A 7,897-nucleotide genomic window follows, 5' to 3' on the forward strand; every position below is an offset into this window, starting at 1 on the left:
CTGAATGGCTTCTTCCGTTGACCGGACTTGGAGCCGCTAAATCCGGCGTTGACCGTCGTGTCTTCGGTATTGTCATTATTGCTGCGGCGCATGTGTTTGTTGCATCAGCCCTGCCGTTGTTATTCTTAGCTTTGGAAGTGCCAGGTTCGCTTGTACTATTACTGCTACGGGCTAGCCAGTTGTCTTCGCCCGCGCTAAAGCGGGTCATGAGTGCCGTGAGAGCTACCATGGACTTCGGCTTCTCTTGGCCGAGGTGTCGGGCGAGCCATTCATCACGGATGCTATGCTTAAAGGCCGTTAGGGCTTCGGCGTCTGGGCAATCGACAATCTGGTTCTTTTTAATGAGGAACCTAGTCCAGAATTTTCGGGCGGACTCTCCGGGCTGCTGGACAATATGACTGAGGTCATCAGCATCTGGAGGCCGGATGTAGGTGCCTTGGAAGTTGTCTCTAAAGGCATCCTCCAGATCTTCCCAGCTACCGATAGAGTTTTCTGGGAGGCTATTTAACCAGTGTCGAGCTGGCCCCTTAAGTTTTAGGGGAGGTATTTGATGGAGTGTAGATCGTCACTGCGAGCCATGTGAATGTGGAGAAGAAAATATTCAGTCCATACTACGGGATCTGTTGTGCCATCATATGATTCAATGTTCACGGGTTTAAAACCCTTCTGGGAACTGGTGCTCCATTACCTCATCAGTGAAGCATAGGGGGTGTGCGGCGCCTCTGTATCGGGCCATGTCACGATGCAGTTCAGATGAAGTCTGTATGCGGTTTTCGGCCCGGGAGTAGTTGTGCTTGTCGCGCCAGGATTGATAACCGTCCTCTCACGCTGGAGCACGCCCCCACGATCCATAGATCGATCTGGTCTGATCTACTCTATTTTCTAGGTCCCGTTGTAGGTCATATCTGTATCCCCGAGCTGTTGTTTCTCTACTTTTTTGGCGAGGTGGTGCGGGCTGGTGTTCGGCTTGACTTGTCGTTCTGACCCGACCGCGTGGTGGTCGGTCGGGTCCGTCAGCCGTGTTACGCGCGGGTGGTATGGGCTCCAGCGCCTCATCATTGAATTGGGGTAGCAGCTTACACTTTGGGTAACTCTTTGTTGGGAGTTCGAGGCTGTATTCTTCTGCTGCCAGGACATTAGTCCATCTGTCGTTGAGCAGATCTTGATCAGCTTGGAGCTTCTGCTGCTTCTTTTTTAGGCTTCTTGTCGTGGCTATTAGCCGACACTTAAAGTGCTCCTATTCGAGAGGTTCTTCTGGCACGATAAAGTCTTCGTTGCCGATGCTCACGTCATCCTCGAAGAGTGGTAGATAGTTGCTATCCTCTTAATCTTCATTCCCTGCTTGCTCGTCAGGGTCGACTTGCCCGTCCTACCGATCATCATGTTCGGATGTTGGTTCGATCGGGTCTTCTTGGTCTTCGGCGTTCTCCGGAGTGTCATCATCTCCGGTGCCGGTATTGTTGTCTTTTCCGTGACACGATTTAGAGCGGCGCCGCTGACGTCGATGCTTTGGTGGTATCTCAGGAGGTTCATCCTCGACTGGGTCCTTCTCATCATCGCCTTCGCCTTTTTTAGGTGTGTCCACCATATACCCGTCGTATGAAGAAGTGGCCGTCCAGTGTCCGGTGAACGGCGGGTTTTGATCCTGCTCCTCTCCGGCATCATCGTCCATACCGTTGATGTCTTTGGAGACGTAGTCGAGCATGTCGGTTAGATCCTCGATAGTGGATATAAAGTGGGTGGTGGGTGGGAAGTAAAATTCCCTATCTTCAGCCCCTAGTCCAGGCTGGGTGCAATTCAGAAGCGGTTCCTCTATGATGGCGAGGGATCGCATTAAGTGCAGAGCCTTGTTTGAGAGTGTGGTTTGGATGGGGACCGAAGTTCCCTGGCCGAGCTTGCATGACGCAGAATTCAGCGGTTCGGAGCTAGTGTCCGGAGAAGAGCCCGGGTTTGTGATGACTACCGGTGGCGCTGTCCGCTCCGGTTCTCCAGTGTTGAGCTCTATATCCGCAGAGAGTCCAACGGGCTCTAGACTCCCATCTTCGGACCTGGCGACGTGCTCTGGATCTAAGGCCAGAGCGGTGGTTGGAGCCGCGAACCCTTGGAAGATCAAATCTCCTTGGATATCAGCGACATTGTTTAGATTTCCAAAACTGATCTGGTGACCAGGGCTGTAGCTGTTGATCTGGTCCAGGTGGCCAACCGAGTTGGCGCATAGTGTGAAGCTGTCGAATACGAAGTTCTAGCCGGGGAGAAAAATCTCCTTCCCAACAGCATTGTTGTAGATGATCGATGGAGCCATCGAGCCTTTCGATGACAACACAGTGGAACTCTCAATGAAAGCACCAATGTCGGTGTCAAAACCGGCAGATCTCGGGTAGGGGGTCCCAAACTGTGCGTCTAAGGATCGAGGGTAACAGGAGGCGGGGGACACGATGTTTACCCAGGTTCGGGCCCTCTTGATGGAGGTAATACCCTATGTCCTGCTTGATTGACTTTGATGAGTATAGGGGTTACAAGAGTTGATCTACCACGAGATCGTAATGGCTAAACCCTAGATGTCCAGCCTGTATGATTATGATTGCCTCTATGGACTAAACCCTCCGGTTTATATAGACACCGGAGGGGGCTAGGGTTGTACAAAGTCGGTTTACAGAGAAAGGAATCTTCATATCCGCACGCCAAGCTTGCCTTCCACGCCAAGAAGAGTCCCATTCGGACACAGGGGAAAGCCTTCTATCTTGTATCTTCGTAGCCCATTAGTTCGGCCCATGTTACATAGCCCGGACGCCCGAGGACCCCCTAATCCAGGACTCCCTCAGCGAGGTAGTAGATGAGTTCCGATAGCACGACGGCGTGGTGATGGTGATGGTGAAGTGATCTCCGCAGGGCTTCGCCTAAGCACTACGAAAATATGACCGGGGTTTAAACCGAGGGGGCACCGCACACGGCTAGGCAATTTTCTCTTGTGTGCTAGGCGCCCCCCTCCCACATATATATACATGGGAGGGAGGGAGGAGCGGCCAAAGGAGGCGCCCAAGTACGAGGAATCCTACTTGGGGACCCTCCCAAGCCACGCCCCCTTTCCTTACTTGGAGTGCGGGGAAAGGCAGGGGAGGGTGGCGTGCCCCTTTTCCTTTCTCCCATGAGTGGGAAAGATGGGAGGGGCTAGCCCTCCCCCTTTTCCTTCCCTAGGGATGGCCAAACAAGAGAGGGGGTGCACTAGCTGATGAAGCTATGTACCTAGGGTAGGGTCACGGACCTGTCCTAACTGCCCTACCCAAGGGCACTTCTAGAATAAATCACCTTTCAATCGACTTGGAGGTGTTCCACTCGACAGACTCGAAGACATTCAACCAAGAAGCAATTACTCGACCAAGATCCAACCACTCGACGGCCAGGAGACCTAAAGTCACTCCGCACGCTAACGGTCAGTCATTAAGTAGCTTTTATGGTCATCATAGCACTTTATTACTAGCGTTATCATTAACGCCCTACCTTAATGTACATTGAACCCTTCGTAACATGGGCTGGCCGGGGTCCTGGCACACTCTATATAAGCCACCCCCTCCTCCGAGACAAGGGTTCGCACCTCTGTAACTCATACACACATAATCCAGTCGACCGCCTCCGGGCACCGAGACGTAGGGTTGTAACTTCCTCCGAGAAGGGCCTGAACTCATAAACCTTGCGTCCTTACAACCTCTCCATAGCTAAGACCTCGCCTCTCCATACTTACCCCCCTACATCACTGTCAGAGTTAGAACCATGACAGTTGGCGCCCACCATGGGGCTAGGAGTCTTAGCGCCTAGTTTGAGAAGTTGTGATTTTTTCCGATCTCCTTGATCATGGTTTCGGGTGGAGCTTTGGTGGAGAGCCGCGAGATCCGTCTCGGCGCGCTCACGTTCATCACTGACGACTCCGCTTGGGTTCAGGAGGCTCCACTCGACGTCGACACGCTCCCCGTCCGCGGGGCGACGCACTTTCGCGCATGTGTCCGTGGTGTCCTCCTGCGGCAGCCGCCGACCCAGTATTGGTCCGCTCCCGTGGCATCTCCCCGCCCTGTTTCTCGCCGGCGCAAGCGCTCCGGTCGGTCGAGTCTTTAGAGGTGGGTGAGGCATGCGGTGGCCCGCCAGTCGGCCACCCCACAAGTCACGGCAATCGAGCCTGACGAATCCCTTTACGGCCTGTTCGACCTGTCGACTGGCTCCGCAGAGACCGCATCCGAATGCGACAGCGGTGACCCAACTGCAGAGGTTCTGGTGATCGATGGGCCACACAGTCCTCCCAGTTTCCCCCACACTGACGGAGGCGCAGATGGGGGCGACCCATCGCGTCCTCACGAGGAGTATCTCCCCGAGCCTCTCACGTCGTTGCAGCGGGAGGAACTTTGCCGCCGGAACATGGATGCACTCCACACTCCTACCGTTGGAGAAACCCCTGAGGCCCGAGCCTTAGAGGACGCGCGCTTGGCTAACTTGACCGAGCGCACTCGACTGGAGAATCTCCAGCGAGTACTCGATGGGCGAGCGCGTCAAAGGGCTCCAGAATCCAGTCGACGTCAACTCTTTCCACCCCCGCAGGTATATCGTACTCCGATTCAGAATTTGGCGGCTGCGGCCCGTATAGCAGAGTCGATTCAGCCCTCCCAGTCAGAGGCTGGCAGAGGCTTGTTGCAAATCAGAGCGTTGCTCCGGGCAGCGGGAGACTAGAATTCTGCTATTTCTCAGTCGTGGAACAGGATCCACAGTCGATCCGTTGCAGCAGATACAGTCCAGTTGGCTCACAGCCCAAGATCGCCTCCGAGGCGTGAGGGACGTGGAGACCGGCATGATCAGTACAGAAGGAATGAGCAGTATGATCACCGATTCGATCGTGATGATCGACATCGAGTACCAACCCCTCCCCCGAGGAGTGGATCATATGTGCCTCGACAGCAGGCGGACAGACGCCCTCATAGTGTTGGGCGGAGGATTCCAGTCGACCCTAGGGAACCAGTCTTTGATGCGAGATCCATTCTCGTTCAAGGTTTGGTCGACAAGAATAGAGCTCACCGAGAAGGCCACGACAGAGATGCACCTACCAGTAGCAGAGTACATGTTTCAGGGCCGGAGTGTTTCAGTCGAGCCATCAGAGCCGCTGTAATTCCTCCCAACTTCAGGTTGGCGGCTAGAGTTAGTAAGTTCACCGGTGAGTCCAAGCCCGATACTTGGCTCGAAGATTATCGAGTGGCTGTCCAGATTGGCGGTGGGAACGATGAGGTAGCCATGAAGCACCTGCCTCTCATGTTAGAAGGCTCGGCCAGAGCGTGGCTGAATCAGTTAGCACCCAGCAGCATTTACACTTGGGAGGATCTCTCCTGAGTGTTTGTCACCACATTTGAAGGAACATGCAAGCGACCTGCAGGCCTTACGGAATTGCGGTCTTGCATGCAGAAACCGAATGAAACTCTGAGGGATTACATCCAGAGGTGGATCACATTGCATCACACAGTTGAAAATGTACCAGATCATCAAGCAGTTTGTGCCTTTAAAGAAGGCGTTAAGTACAGAGAATTGAATCTGAAGTTCAGTCGAACCGGAGAGATGTCTCTGAATCGGATGATGGAGATTGCCACCAAATACGCTAATGGTGAAGATGAGGATCAACTCCGGAGTGGCAAGCATAAAGCAGTCGCCCTGGAAACCGGAGGAAATTCCAGTCGGAAACAGAAGCGGAAAGCTGAGCCAGCCGCTCCTGGGGAGGCCCTGGCCGTAACCCAGGGAAAATTTAAGGGAAAACCCAAAGGACCTTGGAACCCCAAGAAAGTTAAAGACCAAGATGGAAATGATGTTTTGGATCCACCGTGTCACATCCACACCAAGAAAGATGAAGAGGGTAAACTCATTTACCCAAAGCATACCACTCGACAGTGTCGGCTTCTGATCCAGTAGTTTCAGGGCAAGCAGTCCAAAGATAAGGAGAAGGAGTCGGAAAAAGTTGAGGACAAGGAAGATAGTGACGACGGGTACCCCCAGGTCAATTCCACCCTGATGATTTTTGCTGATGTTGAGAGCAAAAGTCGACTGAAGGTTATTAACCATGAGGTAAATATGGTTGCTTCGGCAACACCCAATTATCTGAAGTGGTCCCAGACTGCCATCACATTCGACCAGTCTGATCACCCTACGCACATTGCCACCCCTGGGAGGCAAGCTCTGGTGGTCGACCCAGTTGTCGAAGGTACTCGACTGACCAAAGTCCTGATGGATGGAGGCAGCCGTTTGAACATACTGTATGCAGAAACATTGAAAGGGATGGGCATTCCGATGTCCAGGCTCAGCACCAGTAACATGAGTTTCCATGGAGTCATTCCTGGCAAGAAAGCCGAGTCACTCGGCCAAATTTCTCTTGATGTGGTTTTTGGTGATTCCAAGAATTACCGCAAGGAAAAGTTGACATTCGAAGTTGTGGATTTCCAAAGTGCTTATCACGCTATTTTGGGCAGGCCAGCTTATGCACACTTCATGGCTCGACCATGTTATGTGTATCTCAAATTGAAGATGCCTAGTCCCAAAGGTGTGATCACTGTTACAGGCAATCGGAAGAAAGCAGAAGAGTGTTTTTAGAAAGGCTCAAAGATTGCTGACGCTCAGATGGCGGTGGTCGAGCTGCAAGAGTATCAGAAGACTGCAGATCCGAGTGAGTTGCTACGAGCTAAGAAGCCTGCTTCAGAATCAGCTTTTCAGTCGTCCGGTGAAACGAAGGCAGTTCACATTCACCCGACCGATCCAAACGCTGCTCCGACTCACATTTCAATGACGGTCGACTCCAAATAGGAAGAAGCGCTCATCCAGTTCCTCCGTGAGAACTGGGACATCTTCGCATGGAAGCCTGCTGACATGCCTGGAGTTCCCAGGGGGCTGGCTGAGCACCGCCTACGAGTCGACCCAAAATTTAAACCTGTGAAAGAACATCTTCGACGGTCCACCATCCAGAAGAGGAAGGCCATTGGTGAGGAGGTGGCTCGGCTCTTAGCAGCGGAGTTCATCCGAGAAATTTACCACTCCGGGTGGCTCGCCAATGTTGTCATGGTACCCAAGAAGGACAAGTCACTTCGCATGTGCATCGATTTCAAGCATATCAATCGGGCCTGCCCAAAAGATCATTTTCCTCTCCCCCGCATTGACCAGATAGTCGACTCGACTGCGGGATGTGAGCGTTTGTCTTTCCTAGACGCCTATTCTGGGTACCATCAGATCCGTCTGTACGGGCCTGATGAGATAAAAACAGCTTTCAACACTCCATTCGGGTGCTTCTGTTATGTCACCATGCCGTTCGGCCTCAAGAATGCCGGAGCCACGTTCATGAGGATGATTCAGAAGTGTTTGCTCACTCAAGTTAGTCGGAATGTGGAGGCATACATGGATGATATTGTGGTCAAGTCACGGAAGGGTTCCGTCCTGCTGACTGACCTTGCTGAAACCTTTGCCAACCTCAGGAGGTATGATATCAAGCTCAATTCGTCAAAGTGCACCTTCGGAGTTCCAGGTGGGAAGTTACTCGGTTTTCTCACTTCTGAACGGGGAATCGACGCCAATCCTAAAAAAATTGGTACTATACTCCGGATGAAACGTCCTGTGCGTGTGCATGATGTCCAGAAGCTTATAGGATGCTTGGCTGCTTTAAGTCAATTCATCTCTCGCCTCGGTGAAAAGGCATTGCCTCTTTACCGACTGATGAAGAAGTCCGACAAGTTCGAGTGGACTCCAGAAGCTGATGCAGCATTTACAGAGCTCAAAGCTCTGCTCTCCACCCAGTCGGTGCTTGCTGCCCCAATCAGCAAGGAGCCTTTGCTGATTTACATTGCAGCCACAGGACAAGTTGTCAGTACAGTACTTACGGTCGAGCGGGAAG

This window comes from Triticum aestivum, chromosome 5A (assembly GCF_018294505.1).
Source record: "Triticum aestivum cultivar Chinese Spring chromosome 5A, IWGSC CS RefSeq v2.1, whole genome shotgun sequence".
Classification (NCBI taxonomy): Eukaryota; Viridiplantae; Streptophyta; class Magnoliopsida; order Poales; family Poaceae; genus Triticum; species Triticum aestivum.